General features: G+C 38.1%; 1 protein-coding gene across 25 annotated transcripts in view; it reads left to right on the top strand.

Moving 5' to 3' along the window:
• The window catches only part of ZBTB20 (zinc finger and BTB domain containing 20), an 846,256-nt gene that overhangs the window by 274,082 nt on the left and 556,642 nt on the right, over positions 1–15,532 (top strand). For 7 of the 25 annotated variants that reach the window (XM_043474934.1, XM_043474932.1, XM_043474935.1 and 4 more), the window contains one exon: positions 11,042–11,107. The exons of the other annotated variants lie outside the window; for them this stretch is intronic. The gene's annotated coding sequence lies outside the window, so the exon portion shown is untranslated. The remainder of the gene's footprint in view (positions 1–11,041; positions 11,108–15,532) is intronic. 25 annotated transcript variants of the gene reach the window in all.

Raw genomic sequence — 15,532 nt, 5'->3', positions numbered from 1 at the left:
GGAAGTGGAGATGTTGAAAGCTTCATGGAACAAATATTGGAAAGGCTTCCTGGAACAAATGATGTTTGAATTTGATCTTTAAAAAAAAGTACTTATTTCTTTCTTTGTGGAAAAAGAGAAGAGAAAATGAATTCTAGGCAGAGAGAAAATCTCATGGGTACAAAAAGTTGATTGGCAGATAGAAGGCAGGGGATCAGGTGACACAAGGGAAGACTAGAAAGGTAGATTGGAAGCATATCATGAAGGATCTGTGAGTTGATTAGAGTCTTGTATGAATAATCCTAGCTTTCAAAAATAAGTGAATATTGGTGGTAAAGAGAACATTTCTTCACAAGAATATAGACATTAACTGTTTGTGTGAAAAAAGAAATGATAACATTTAGCAACCAATGTATACAGGAAAAAGGATAATCTCAAAAAGAAGGTCCAAATCTGAGTTGAAGCCCTACTCCACCCTTGCTATATTATGACCTTAAACAGTGTACTTCATCTTTCCTTACCATATATTCATCAATATTACTTCGTAGCTCAGATGGTAAAGAATCTGCCTGCAATGTGAGAGACCTAGGTTCGATCCCTGGATTGGGAAGATCCCCTGGAGAAGGGAATGGCTACCCACTCCAGTATTCTTGCCTGGAGAATCCCTTGCACAAACACTTTCACTACTGGAAAAGTGACTATGGATGGGGGAAAGGTAGAGAGTTCTTCATTAAAGTGCCAGAATTTCACTAAAGTAAGAGGGAAAAGTATAGATGGAAAGGAAAATAGACAGGGTGAGGGGGTGGGAAATGCTTGTAGGGGATAGATGAGTGGGAGAGAGGTCTGAGCTGGGAGGGAGAGGAAGAGTAGAGATTCTGAACCCAGGTGCTATCCATTTCCAGTGTGATCAAGACAGAGAAAAGGGATTCTTTTCTTTCTCTTTTCGGTGGTTTTCTTCAGAAACAGAACAAAAATTGAAATCATTTTTAGTATGCTTTTTATAACTTCACTTCACTATTTCATTGGGTCTAATCTAGGTATAATCTGGATCACAACTTTGTTCCCACATTCCCACTTCCATCACAAACACAACACAGTGAGGAAGTAAGGCTCAGAATTGTGCCAGTGTTTCACAAATATACTTCTTTGGTGATTTAAGCTCTTTTCATCAGTTGTTCTTGATGTTGAGTTTAAGCCCAAGTATAGAAGTGAAGGGATGATGGACCACCAGTACATGATTCATACTACATAGCAGTCCCTGGATATGGCCTAATTTCTAGTACATGCCACCTACATGCTGAACTTAATTCATGTGTTTATACTTGTTAGGGGTCAGATTTGCCAAGCAATTTTATATTAGTCAAAACAAATTTGTGTTTAGTTTCAAAGGATAGAGCTCTACATTTTAGGCATTTTTGGAATAATTTTTGGAAGATTAGATAGACAATTAATCAAAACGCCTATAAGAAATGTTAGCAATTAACCATTTTCCAATAAAATACTATTAGTCATTATTATTTAGGAATTAAATGCTGTTTAACCAGAGTAATTATTGAGTCACATTGTTCTCTGTAAGATTAACCACTGACATATGTGGATGTGCTTCAGTTGATGTATCTAGGAACTTGGTGCCTCCCCAGGGCTGGGATTTCAAGGAATAAATGAAGACCTCCTGATGTAAATAACACACTTTTTGTAAGGTAGATTTTATACATTATCCAATGTTTATTTTATAACCATTCTTTTGTTTTTACTTTTCACATTAAAAAAGAATACAGTTTCATAAATTTCCATTTGATTTTTTTGTTTTTAGAAAAGGAAGTCCCACTGGATTATGTAACATTAAGCATCAGTTCAGTTCAGTTCAGTCATTCAGTCGTGTCCAACTCTTTGCAACCCCATAAATCACAGCACGCCAGGCCTGCCTGTCCATCACCAACTCCCAGAGTTTACTTAAACTCATGTCCATTGAGTTGGTGATGCCATCCAACCATCTCATCCTCTGTCGTCCCCTTCTCCTCCTGCCCCCAATCCCTCCCAGCATCAGGGGCTTTTTCAATGAGTCAGCTCTTCACATGAGGTGGCCAAAGTACTGGAGTTTCAGCTTCAGCATCAGTCCTTCCAATGAACACCCAGGATCTCCTTTAGGATGGACTGGTTGGATCTCCTTGCAGTCCAAGGGACTCTTAAGGGTCTTCTCAAACACCACAGTTCAAAAGCATCAATTCTTTGGCGCTCAGCCTTCTTCACAGTCCAACTTTCACATCCATACATGACCACTGGAAAAACCATAGCCTTGACTAGATGAACCTTTGTTGGCAAAGTAATGTCTCTGCTTTTTAATATGCTATCTAAGTTGGTCATAACTTTCCTTCCAAGGAGTAAGTGTCTTTTAATTTCATGGCTGCAATCACCATCTGCAGTGATTTTGGAGCCCAAAAAAATAAAGTTTGACACTGTTTCTACTGTTTCCCCATCTATTTCCCGTGAAGTGATGGGACCAGATGCCATGATCTTAGTTTTCTGAATGTTGAGCTTTAAGCCAACTTTTTCACTCTCCTCCTTCCCTTTAATCAAGAGTCTTTTTAGTTCCTCTTCAGTTTCTGCCATATGGCTACACAAAGATTAAAAAAACTGTGGCCATCAGAAGTAAATATTGGTAATAACACTCATGGCATTTCACACATGCAGATCATTGTGAGAAAAGTAGAAATACTTAACATCGAGCTTAGATAAGGAAGTAGGCTTTTTAATACAAATATAAATGGAGGCATTTGTTATGAAAATGGTGGCCCTTGAGATTGGCTTCCTGCTTTCACTTAAGAAGAAACACCTTCAATCAGATGATTTTTTCCTCTGATAAGAGTGAAAAGTAATCAATCTAAACACATTTTATTATGAAAGATACTTGGAAGAATTCTATTGATACAAGTTAATGCAAGATGGGAATTTGCTTATTACAGTGTTTTGAATGTCCTCTTCCATTGATCATGTGCAATTGGTATAAACAAAGATCTGGTGTATGGTAGAGGGCCTATATTTGCATCCTGTTGCATACTTAGACAATCTTTAGCAGGACTTATTTTTGTGTATTGACAGTATTTCTCAGTCCTTTGTACAATTATAATGTGTATAGTAGCAGCAGCGTTTGAGTGTGCAATAAAGGTAGGTTCTTCTATCAAGGCAGCCAGAAGAACATAAAGAATTCATTATACTGATTTTGATTCTGTGGATGAAATAGGTTTGCTCCATGAACTTTCATTGCACAGGACAAAATGCTATGCTCATGAGACATGCAGGCAGCTGAAGAGTCAAGAAAAGCTATGTTGGTTTTATTTAGGAAGTGCCTGGCTTCTCATCTGCTTGGGAAAGGAGCAGGCCATATCACCAATTGCCAAGTGCTCTAATGCTGAGAAGAGTGTCAGCTGTGGTTACCCTGGGGATTTTGGCAGCAATAAGCACTTTTCCTTGAGAAAAATCAGCATAGATGCCACACATTGGAATTGGAAGAATTGCTTTATTTTCTATTTTCTTTAAAAATCAAATTTGCTTTTCCTTCCTTCCCAGCTGTTGCAGCTTCCTTGATTTTTAGCTCAGATGATGGGAGTAACACATGTTCACTGAAACCCAGAGGAAAGCTCCCTTCTTTTCTTCTGATATGAACTTGTTGAAGTCCAGATACTGGCTAACCCGAACTGAATAATATATTCAGAAAGAGATTTGTCCAGGAGGGGTGTTCATGGGTGAAGACCACAGTGGTGGGGGTAATTGAAACAGTTTTTCAAGGGTATCAGTGTCAATCACATGCACTAGGAAACTTGAATATGCCATCTCCAGGATGTTTTTAGCTGAAAAACCTTGGATACCTAACCTGTTCCATGGAGAAGTCTTTTTTTTATTTTCTATATTCATCACAGTTTATAGCTGGGAACAAAATGCATACATAGAAATTGAATTGGCTGAATTAGTGTGCAGTAAGTTGGGCATTAAATATACGTGACTTGTTTCTGTTAATTCTCTCCCTTCCCTATTATCTCTTACCTCTCAAATGGGAAGGTCACATCTGTTTTCTCACCAAGTTTTACCATCATGTTAAAGAACCAAAGTTCCTTTAAGGCCAATGTAGCGGAAGATTAGAGTAGCTTTTATTCTTGATGTCCAGTTTTTCTACAATCTTTTATTTTACATAAAGAAACTAATCATCTGACTTAGCTGGAGATGGACTGGAATGGGCGAATTTAATTCAGATGACCATTATATCTACTACTGTGGGCAAGAATCCCTTAGAAGAAATTGAGTAGCCCTCATAGTCAACAAAAGAGTCTGTAATGCAGTATTTGGGTATAATCTCAAAAATGACAGAATGATCTCTGTTTGTTTCCAAGGCAAAATATTCAACATCACAATAATCCAAGTCTATGCCCCAACCAGTAATGCTAAAGAAGCTGAGGTTGAATGGTTCTGTGAAGACCTACAAGACCTTCTAGAACTAACACATCCCAAAGATGTGCTTTTCATTGCAGGGGATTGGAATGCAAAAGTAGGAAGTCAGGAGATATCTGGAGTAACAGGCAAAATTGGCCTTGGAGTACAAAATGAAGCAGGGCAAAGGCTAACAGTTTTGCCAAGAGAATGCACTGATCATAGCAAACACCCTCTTCCAACAACACAAGAGAAGACTGATTGTACACGTGGACATCACCAGATGGTCAATACCAAAATCAGACTGATTATATTCTTTGCAGCCAAAGATGGAGAAGCTCTATACAGTCAGCAAAAGCAAGACCAGGAGCTGACTATGGCTCAGATCATGAACTCCTTATTGTCAAATTCAAACTGACATTGAAGAAAGTAGGAAAAACCAGTAGACCATTCAGGTATGACCTAAATCAAATCTCTTATGATTATATAGTGGAAGTGACAAATAGTTTCAAGGGATTAGATTTGATAGAGTACCGAAGAACTATGGACGGAGGTTCATGACATCATACAGGAGGCAGTGATCAAGACCATCCCCAAGAAAAAGAAATGTAAAAAGGCAAAATGGTTGTCTGAGGTGGCCTTACAAATAGCTGAGAAAAGAAGAGAAGGTAAAGGCAGAGGAGAAAAGGAACAAGATATCCATTTGACTGAGTTCCAAAGAATAACAGGGAGAGATAAGAAAGCCTTCCTCAGTGATCAGTGCAAAGAAATAGAGGAAAACAATAGAATGGGAAACACTAGAGATCTCTTCAAGAAAATTAGAGATACAAAGGGAATATTTCATGCAAATATGGGCACAATAAAGGACAGAAATGGTATGGACCTAACAGAAGCAGAAGATAATAAGAAGAGGTGGCAAGAAGACACAGAAGAACTAGACAAAAAAAAAATCTTCATGACCCAGATAACCACGATGATATGATCACTCACTTAGAGCCATACATCCTGGAATGTGAAGTCAAGTGGGCCTTAGAAAGCATCACTATGAACAAAGCTAGTGGAGGTGATGGAATTCAAGTTGAGCTATTTCAAATCCTAAAAGATTACACTGTAAAATATGTAGTCAATATGCCAGCTAATTTGGAAAACTCAGCAGTGGCCACAGGACTGGAAAAGGTCAGTTTTTATTCCAATCTCAAAGAAGGGCATTGCCAAAGAATGTTCAAACTACCACACAATTGTGCTTATCTCACATGCTTGCAAAGTAATTCTCAAAATTCTTCAGGCGAGGCTTCAACAGTACCTGAACCGTGAACTTCCAGATGTTCAAGCTGGAAGGCTGAGGAACTAGAAATCAAATTGCCAACATCCATTGGATCATAGAAAAAGCAAGAGAATTTCAGAAAAACATCTACTTCTGCTTCATTGACTACGCCAAAGTCTTTGACTGTGTGGATCACAACAAACTGTGGAAAATTCTGAAAGAGATGGGAATACCAGACCACCTTACCTTCTTCTTGAGAAATCTGTATGCAGGTCAAGAAGCAACAGTTAGAACAGGGCATGAAACAACAGATGTCTTCCAAATTGGGGAAGGAGCATGTCAAGGATGTATATTGTCACCCTGCTTATTTAACTTATATGCAGAGTACATCATGTGAAATGCCAGGCTGGATGAAGCACAAGCTGGAATCAAGATTGCTGGGAGAAATATCAATAACCGCAGATATGTAGACAATACCACCCTTATGGCAGAACGTGAAGAGAAACTAAAGAGCCTCTTGATGAAAGTGAAAGAGGGAGTGAAAAAGCTGTCTTAAACATTCAGAAAACTAACATCATGGCATCCACTCCCGTGATTTCATGGCAAATAGATGGGGAAACAATGAAAACAGTGACAGAGTTTATTTTCTTGGGCTCCAAAATCACTGCAGTTGGTGACTGTAGCCATGAAATTAAAAGACGCTTGCTCCTTGAAAGAAAGTTATGACCAACCTAGATAGCATATTAAAAAGCAGAGACATTACTTTGCCGACAAAGTCTGGTTTTTCCAGTAGTCATGTATGGATGTGAGAGTTGGACTATAAAGAAAGCTGATCACAGGAGAATTGATGTGTTTGAACTGTGGTGTTGGAGAAGATTCTTTAGAGTCCCTTGGACTGCAAGATTAAATCAGTCAATGCTCAAGGAAATCAGTCCTGAATATTCATTGGAAAGGCTCATGCTGAAGCTGAAATTCCAATACTTTGGCCACCTGATGTGAAGGACTGACTCATTGAAAAAGACCCTGATGCTGGGGAAGATTGAAGGCAGGAGGAGAAGGGGATGACAGAGTTTGAGCAAGCTCCAGGAGTTGATGATGGACATGTAAGCCTGGCGTGCTGCATTCCACGGGGTTACAAATAGTTGGACACGACTGAGTGACTGAACTGAACTGACATACCTAGAAAATGTTTTACAAATATCTCTGCATTGGTGTCCCAATAAAGCTGACATACAAGTAACCATCACACATTCTTTACCTCATTTGTGTGTGTGCGGTGTGTATGTGTGTGTGCGTGTATATGTTAGTTGCTCATTTGTGTCTGCTTATTTGCAACCACATGGACTGTAGTCCCCCAAGCTCCTCTGTCCATGGAACTCTCCAGGCAAGAATACTGGAGTGGGTTTCCATTCCCTTCTTAAGGGGATCTTCTCAACCCAGGAATCAATCTCTGGCCTTCTGCAGTGCAGGCAAATTCTTTACTATCTGATCCACCAGGAAGCCCCATTTAGTCCTGAGCAAAATACAGTCCAAAGTTTGATGAGGTAAATGCTGTTTATTATTTTCATCAGATTTAATGATTAAAAATTTTGGTTTCTGGAGTGAGGTTACCCTTGTTAAATTCTGATTCCACCACTTACTAGTAGAACAGTAGGCAAGTTACTTAACCTCAGTTTCCTCATCTCTAATTTGAGAGTGATAATGCTTCATACCTTGTTGAGATATTGTGAGGATTAAATGAGCTAATAGGTGTAAAACACTTTACTTTGATGACTAGGACATAGCTTTACTACTTAGTGAAGGCTAGCTACATTTGATACACACAAAGAAATAAAGGCTCATAGAGGTTAAGATCCATGGCCAAGCTCACACAGCCAGTAGTGTGAAATTAGGTGGTGAAATTAGGATTTGAGCTTATGCTGTCTGACTCCAAAATCATGCATTTAACCATTACTCTCTACTAATCTCTGCTTCACAGAGAATCAGTATACTATAACAGCTAAGGCCATGGTATCAGACACCATGGGTTCAAATCCTGGCCCTTTTACTTACAAAAAAACTTTTGGCAAGTTACTTAACTTCTCTGTACCTTGGTTTCTTCATCTCTAAAATAAAAATAAAATGGTACCCTTCTCAGAGTAACATGGAATCAAATGATTTCTGCCTTTCTGTATGAATTTCAAGTGATAGAATTTCAGGCACAGGAAGATGGTGGAGAGATTTCTTCAGTTGTCCTCAAATTGTATTAGTTGATCCCTGAGTAGGTAAGATTTATGAACTCTAAAGAAGTATTGAAAGACACTGATGTATTCTTGGTGTTACAGATCACCTTGTTTTGAAACAAATTTCTTAGGAAACTTTTTTGAGAGAATGAAAATGATGATTTCTTTCAGAATGATTTTATGTATCCTCAAAATGAAGTTGGAAACAGTGGGTATGAGCCCAAGGGAAACCAAGGAGGCCATTACAGGATGAAAACCCAAGGGGCTCTTTTTGTCACTGTTTCGTCCATTTAATAGAAGCTATGAACGACTCACTATTTGGGACAAATATTTCCGTTTTAAGACAAGAAGACTCAGAATTTCAAGATGTTGTATCTGACTTTTCATCTGTCAACCAAGAGCAGCTGAAAAGGCGAAAGCCCTAGAGAACTGTTTTCCTACATATGTATTTGTTTTTAGACAAATGTGTTTGTTTGAAGGTCTGAACACGATGGAAATGCGCACCATGAAAATGCCCATAGTTGAGGGGTATAGAAGCCCTAGCAGTGTTGACTCAGTCCTCAATCATTCTGTGTGATGAATTACATGCCACATGCTTCAATTTGCTGTGTGTGAGGTCTTTCAGCACGGTTTGTAATAAACACCAATCCTGTATGAAGGACAAAAGAAACTTACTGATTTTTTTTTTCCAGGAGATTAATGAGTAGTTTATTGTTATCTTGCTGTTGCTTATAGAAAGAGAATTCCAGAGAAAAATCATACTGTGTGTCTTGTGCTCAGTCGCTTCAGTTATGTCCGATTCTGTGCAACACTGTAACCCACCAAGCTCCTCTGTCCATGGGATTTTCCAAGGCAAGAATACTGGAGTGGGTATCCTTTCCTTTCTCCAGGGGATCTTCCTGACCCAGGGATCAAACCCACAGCATCGCCTGCATCTTTTGCATCACGAGCAGATTCTTTAGTACTAAGCCACCTGGGGAAAACCAATTGAGTCTTAATACCCCTCAACATATTTATAAACACATGAAATCAGGTTAAAATTAACATTAAGGGCAGGTTTGAGGGGGAAGCATAGAATCCATGTGCAGGCTGAAGGGAGTGTGGAAATGAAGGGAGGAAATGTATGGTTACTCTCAAGTCTAAAAGTGATGGGAGAAATCGTAAGCCAATAGCGTATCATCTTCAACACTTACTGCTGCTGCTGCTGCTAAGTCACTTCAGTCGTGTCCGACTTTGTGAGACCCCATAGACGGCAGCCCACTGGGCTTCGCCGTCCCTGGGATTCTCCAGGCGAGAACACTGGAGTGGGTTGCCATTTCCTTCTCCAATGCATGAAAGTGAAAAGTGAAAAGTGAAAGTGAAGTCGCTCAGATGTGTCCAACTCTTCACGATGCCATGGACTGCAACCTAGCAGGATCCTCCATCCATGGGATTTTCCAGGCTACTTACTTCCTTTTAAAATTTAACTCTTGAAGCCAAAGCTAGAAATCTGTCTTCCTTACCCAATTTCTCCCTGTTACCTACCACCCATATACTATCTGCAATTTAGAATCTTCTCAAAGCAGGCAGTAGTTGTGTTTGTTATTATGTGAAAACTATTAGAATCAGATGAAAATTTTATGGTAAATATCAGATGGAAATGTTCTCTCTGCTATACAGTAGCAGTTACTTTATTATTATATTCATTTTATTTTCATACAGTTATATAAGGATTCTCTCTTTCTGTCTTTTCTTTTGGCAATTGACATGAAAAACCTTTCTAAGAGAAAAATTACTTAAGAAATAGAAAACAAGGAGGAAAAGTATAATTGAGTCTGGAAACCTTTTTGCCTCAGCTAAATAAATAAGAAATGATAAGAAATACAATATAATATGAGATGAGAAATACTGAGGTTCAAGAAGACTGTTTTATTTAATTCCATTTAATTTTATTGAATCAAATTTGATAGAGACAATGTCAATGGACGTGTAAAAGGAGATTGGTAGTAGAATGCCTGGGGCTGTCGTATCACTGAATGAGGTATATAAACAGAAAAGGAATGTTGAGTAATTCTGAATATAAGGGTGATTTTTAGATATCAGATTTCAGTTTTTCAAATGCACAGAGCCAGCAGGTTAAAGCATATCTGTCACTTCAATCTAGTTCTTGAATTCAATACACTAAAAATCAAATACCTCAATACCATATTTTTTATTTTCTTCCTTTGCCAACAAATGTTTAGAGTGTTTCCCTGGCATTGCTGAACTCCCAGCCAAAATATCTATTTCAGTTTAATTTTTGGAGGAGAAATAACCTTAAGTGGGCTGCTAACAATTATTATTCGCTCAGTCACGTCCAACTCTTTGCGACCCCATGGACTGTAGCCCCCTAGGCTCCTCTGTCCATGAACTGTGGCCCACCAGGCCCCTCTATCAGTGAAATTCTCTAGGCAAGGATACTGGAGTGGGTTGCCATTCCCTTCTCTAGGGGATCTTCTCGACCCAGGAACTGAACCTGGGTCTCCCACATTGCAGGGAGATTCTTTACCATCTGAGCACCATTAAACATCAAACTTAGATTTCCTTTTATCTCATTGATTTACTTACAGAGTGAAGCTTCCGTAGCAAACCTGAAGAGTCAGTTTATAAGCAGAAATATTTGCAAAGGCTTGATATTTTGTCCTAAAAATGAAGGCAAAAGAAATGAGATTGTTTTTTAAAAACTGAACAATTCTAGTGGATTATCAGAGTGAAATAAATGCAGTTATGCTTACTTATCAATAAGCCACACTTAGGTCAGTTATGTTCTGAGAGAATCTGTGTAGTAATGAAAGAGATAGCACCCAAAGGTGACCGTAGAGAAGATTGCCAGCCTTTATAGGGAGTTTGTGAGGCCTTTTTATCTTTTAATATTTTGTGTACTTTTACATTTCTTTTCACCGAAATGCAATTTTATGCAGTCCAAATGGAAGCTCTAGAGTGTATTTGTATAGGTGGAATTGAAAGAATTGGCAATATGAATAACTAAAATAGATAACTCAGACCTTTCAGAATGCCTTTCTGATGCCTAAATTAAACTTCAGACATTGATCACATTGTCTAAGCAATTGTCAGTTAACCAACAAACTTATGGATATATAGTTTAAATAATCAGTACACCTACATTTCTTTATAGTTTCCTCATAGATGCCCAGGAGGAGACTGAACTGTCAAACCACTGGCAAATTAGGATGATAAAATGGTAAGTCTAAACAAACAGGAATTACTGGTTTACTAAATTTCTTGCCTCATAATTGCATAAATACAAAGATACCCTCCTCTCAGATACATAAACAATAATTTAAGCCCCATAACAAAAGACCTTGTATTTATTCCTAGAACTCCTTATAATACCTGAAATATAGTGTGTGTTCAATAATATTTGTTAAATCAATGGATTCTATTATAAAGAGGCCCACAGCTTTCCTAGATTTAGTTACACATCAGGTCATATCAAATCTCTTCCTTTCTCCTCCACTTTTAAGAGCATTTATATAGGCTGCTTCTAACTTACAAACAGTTTGTGTTTAAAAATTCACATAGATTAGTCATTTGGAACCAAGAATGCTTCTCTCATTTATACATGTATAGCAACGAGCATTCACTCTGGCCCAGTCACAGTTCTAGGTTCATGGTGAAAAGGCACATTTCCCTATTTCCACTAGGAAATAGGACAGTGCCAGGCACATAATAATCGCTCACTACTATTCTTAAAGATTCACCCTACTAGTTTCAGGGATGTTTATTCAGAGTCCTTAGCCTGTGAACTGAGCTATTAGTTTATTTTCCTTCCCAAAACAAATTTGAATGAGAGCACTAGATGAGAAAAACCAGGTGCCATTTTAGGTGGTGGTGGTGGTGTTTTTTCTTTTTAATCCTATTTCTTTACTCTTCCCTGAGCATCCACTTCAAAACAGAAAGATCCTGCTCTTTCTTTCTTTAATGTCCTTGCTATATGATCTTGGCAAGTCATGGACCTGTCTGTGTGGTTCTCATCTGAAAATAACAAAGAAATGATAAAATTCTAATTCACATGGAGAATACAGCTGAACTTAGTAAATTAATGTTTGCATAGTGCTTAGAAATCTGAGGTTAAAATTGCTAAGAGAAATGTACAGAACTATTATTGCCACTAAAATTATGATAGACATTTTTTCTCTAATTAAAAATGCCTCATTTAATTGGTGTTTGTATTTTAAAAGTTGTATGCCATCTTAAAGCAAATGTTTGATGTTTATCTGAAGGAAAAACAAAGATCATGTCATTTCATTATTATGTGATATAAAATATTTCCAAGGAATCCCTAGTTTCAGATAAATAAATGACACTTAGAACCTTATGATGCACCAGTCTGGATAGATGGATCATTGCCTTTTCTTACATGAGTAAGAAAGGTTAAATGAAATAGCTTTCAAAATTCTCCTGATTTATGCCTCTCTTCTTTAGCTGTTGTTGGCATGGAGTAAAGTAGCAAGTACTCCAATTCCAAGAGTAAGGAGGATTTGACGAGGTTTTATTTGCCTTTTTTTTGGTGGTGGTGGGGGTGTTTGTGTGCTTGTGACCTGTTAGGTCCTTGGTTAATTCCATCAGTTCAGTGGTCTAGCTAAAATGGCAGACAATAAAATAAACACTCCATAGCAACAGGCTGTGATTTCTAGCCATGTCTGAACACACTCTTCCTAGAGTAGGATTCTTCCACGTTGACTTCTTCCTTGTCTAAAGTGTGAAAGGTCATTGTATGATACTTCTCTTCTCAGCAGAAGATGGAAACTAAATTGTGAAATTTAAGAGACAGTATCTTAGCCATAAGTTTTATTTTTTGAGAAATATATAGTGAACATCTACCATGTGTTAGACACAGTTCCAGTCACTAGTGATGCTAAGTGATGAGGAGTAAGACAAAAGTCTTTGAGTCACAAAGCTCATATTTTAGTGAGGAAGACAGATAATAAGCAAGTAATTGTATAATTTAAGGAAGAATTTTCTTGTCGTTCAGTTGTGTCCGATTCTTTGCGACCCCATGGACTGCAGCATGCCAGGCTTCCCTGTCCTTCACCATCTCCCGGAGCTTGCTCAAACTCATGTCCATTGAGTTGGTGATGCCATCCAACCATCTCATCCTCTGTTGTCCTCTTCTTTTCCTGCCTTCAATCTTCCCCAGCATCAGGGTCTTTTCTAATGAGTTGGTTCTTCACATCAGGTGGCCAAAGTATTGGAGCTTCAACTTCAGCATCAGTCCTTCCAGTGAATATTCAGGACTGATTTCCTTTATGATTGACTGGTTTGATGTCCTTGCAGTCCAAAGGACTCTGAAGCATTTTCTCCAACACCAGAGTTCAAAATCATCAATTCTTCAGCGCTCAGCCTTCTTTATGGTCCAACTCTCACATCCATACATGACTTCTGGAAAAACCATAGCTTTGACTAGATGGACCTTTGTTGGCAAACTAATGTCTCTGCTTTTTAATATGCTGCCTAGGTTTGTCATAACTTTTATTCCAAGGAGCAAACATATTTTATGAAAAAAACACATCAAGCTAAGATAGAATGAAGGTGACAAGCTGTTTTAATATGATTGTTGGTGTAGGTCTCCTGAATGATGGTATTTGAATAGAGACAAAAATAAAGAAGGAGAGCAAACAAGCCAAACTCTAGAGGAAGAACATTCCAGGTATAGGCAAAAAGATGTCCTCAGGCCCTGAGGTAAGACTTAGTCTAGTGGATGCCAAGAAAGAGAAAAGAATGCTTTATGAACCTTGTCAGTCTCCAAAATCTTGGAGAGCCAGGTAGAGACTGGCCCATATGATGTACACATGTTTGCCCTATACAACCTGTAGTTCTGGAAGACTTTAAGGCATACTTAAAATATGATTCCCAGTCTTAAATTTTAAGGTGTATTCATGATACTTTTGATTTCAGTAAAGCCATTAAGGACCAAATGCCTTCAGTCAGTGATACAAGACTGAATCTACTTTCATAAGACTGTAAGTTTTCAAAAGTGCTTGAAGAGGAGTGCCACAAGACAGTTAAAGCACATCAGTGAGAGATGCAGGGTGACTGGGAGGGCAAGGAGAAAGATGAAAGCACAGCACTGTCGGTGTGACTTTATTTTCAGGCTCCTCCACTTCGAAAGTACCTGCCCTCACAATCACCTGTAGGCACCTCCTACCCACTGGTTTAACTGATCTTGTTAGATTCATGACTATGAGGAGTGTCTGTTGTAATGTTGTTATCTGTTCTTCTGGAAATCTCTGATCTGAAAATACTGACATCTCTTATATGATAGCAATCTTTCTTAAAAAGGTATATGAATATAAAAAAGTTAAACCACAATTTTTGATGCACTCAGAATTGCTATCTTGTCAATAGAGGCCTGTGAAAAACCATTTTGTATAACATATAAATTTGTCATAACTTCAGAATTTTGTATATTGAGTGTTTATTGTGACAAACACCTGTAGAAAGAGATTATTCTCCCATATTGTCTTTGGTATTGGAACACGAAACACGTGTTTGTCCATCACCCTGCTTTGTCTGTAAGAGAGTTTAAAGCCTCAGACCTGAATCTAGATATGTAGAACAGCAGGGGAGGTGATGCCTATTAGTGACATTGTAGTTGTTGAGTATAGTCTGAACCTTCACTTTATTTATTCACACACACCACTGGCATTTACTTTGTGCCTTTACAAATGTAATTGAAAAAATAGTTCTTCACTAGCTATTGCAGTCTTTTGTAAAAGAGTACCTTTGTTAGGATACTACTGGAGGCCATGATAGGAATATGTGCAAATAGCTTGATCCCCAAAGGCTATGCATGGACTCTAAGGGAAAAAGAATGTCGTAAGAAGTCACCAAAAATCTTCCTTTAAATCAGTGTTTGGGGTAGTGAAAGCACATGAATTTTGAAACAAAAATGTTATTTCCTTACTCAAAGTTTGTCATCACTTCCTCCATATTAAAGAAAAGAGAAAGAGAAGGAGGGAGTTGGAAGGGAGACGGGGAAAGGCAAGAAAAGGAAGGAAAGAATGTTCAAAGGGAAAAGAGAGAGAGAATGCTTCTCTTGGCATGTAAAATACTTCTACTAAAATCTTTAGATGTTTTCTGTTTTTTTAAAAAATATTGTTTCATTATACAATCTTGAAAGTTTAAAATGGACTGATTTACCGTAAGAAGCATTAAGTAAATGCAATTTCTATTTTTAATAAAGATAGCTGAAGTTTAATGTGAGATCACATCAGCTCTCCAATGTAATTAAGTGTATGGCTTTCTAATGCACATTGAGTACCCACGATGGGTAGTTAATAGAATTTTTTAGGTGAAAGTCAGGACGCCACTACAGTGAAACTATAGTGGGATGATGTTGGTCAGTAAAATAGAGGCCACCAAATGATGGAAATTACAACATATTTTGGTATAATTTGTCTAAAATGGTTCATGACAGAGAAGTCGATTTTAGCTGAATGTTCAAAATGAAAAAAGGCTGGTGTGTTTTAATGAAGAAAAAGGGTGTGAAGCAAAGACTGTACTTTGTAGGCTGTAGAAACTCTCTGCACTGCACAGGTATTCCTAGGAGGCTCAAATGTGTCTTTATAGGAGGGAGAGTGTGCTTGAGATTAGACTAGGAGTT

Source organism: Cervus canadensis, chromosome 7 (assembly GCF_019320065.1).
Source record: "Cervus canadensis isolate Bull #8, Minnesota chromosome 7, ASM1932006v1, whole genome shotgun sequence".
NCBI lineage: Eukaryota > Metazoa > Chordata > Mammalia > Artiodactyla > Cervidae > Cervus > Cervus canadensis.
This window is presented reverse-complemented; position numbering and strand designations above follow the sequence as displayed.